Source organism: Acyrthosiphon pisum, chromosome A1 (genome assembly GCF_005508785.2).
Source record: "Acyrthosiphon pisum isolate AL4f chromosome A1, pea_aphid_22Mar2018_4r6ur, whole genome shotgun sequence".
Lineage (NCBI taxonomy): Eukaryota > Metazoa > Arthropoda > Insecta > Hemiptera > Aphididae > Acyrthosiphon > Acyrthosiphon pisum.
The window spans coordinates 119259176-119260579 of NC_042494.1; positions in this window are offsets into that span (position 1 = coordinate 119259176).

The window sequence follows — 1404 nt, forward strand, 5'->3', positions numbered from 1 at the left end:
TTAGTTCTTACAATTCTTATCGCTTCATTAGATCAATTGGTATGTTTGTCAAAAACACGTTTAAAATACTATGTCACGCGTGTGTTAGACAAAAACAGAAAACAACGATATCGAATCCCCTTAATTAAATTTATTTATTAATAATCTACTCTAACTACATTTGTACCTTGCAAAAATAATTATGATGAGGACGATTCATCAGGTGAAAAATTTAACGATAAATGTTTATTATTGAAAAAATTTAAATTGCCTTCTGAAAACTGAAGGAAAATATCATATCATATTCATATGAAATGTATAATGACCTAGTGGTTATTCAAAAAAAGGTTTTACTTTGCATGTTTCCTTTAGATCGTTTTCGACTGGTTAATATCCTTGCAGTGACAATTCGTTCAATTCACCATAATATACGGTAAAATATTTGTTAAAAATATAATAGAAATAATAGTAATGCATTAGTGCGTATACTACCGTGTTCAAGTATTATACTTAAATTTCAAGAAATTGTCTTGCCGTCTTGGCCAGTAGGTACAAATCCAGTGTTGGTAAATTACTTTTGAAGTGTAATAAAATGACGTTACTCGTTACGTATTATAAATATTTTTATTTAAATTACATTCGCGTTACCCAATATTATTTTTATCACATTACGTTACTTTTATATTCAAAAAGTAGAGCGTTACAAAAAAAGTTACTTTTTTAAAGTAATTTAAATTAAATATAACGAAATTACTATAGCGTTACTGCAAAATTAATTTTGTTACAGTAATTACCCAACACTGTACAAGTTTAATAAGTCAATATTATCCGTTTGAGAAAACCGATTACCATATTAGGTACAGTCCTCTGACAGGTTCGTTTAAATATATATAGATATTTTTTGAATACGAGTCAATTCAATGACTGCGAGAAAAAACGAACAAGCAGTAAAAATGTAAAACACAAATTACGTTAAACGAATAATTTTAAGGTTTGTTCAAACAACTTTATTAAACATACAATATGGTGTGTATTGTGTATATATTTATATATATCCGACCGTGTTCTACCTAAATGAAATATTAGTCTTCATGAAGAATATTCTTCATTATTTAATACCTATATAGCCTACAGGCTAGGTTATGGTTACGATTTACAGTCTTTTAAATTTGAATTATTTTTCACTGCGCTAAAGAAAATAATAAATAATTATAAAGTTTCCTAATTTTTCACGTTAGTATAATGAATTGTTATACTACAGTGATGTAGTCCCAAAAAAGTTTATGGGTATACACGCCTATTAGGGGCAGTTGTACCGTCTACGGTTAAAATTCGATTATGCTTAATCAGCTGAGATAACAGATATTTAACCGGGCAAATTCGGCCAATTAAACTCCGGTTAAGGGGATTCGATACCGTCGTTTT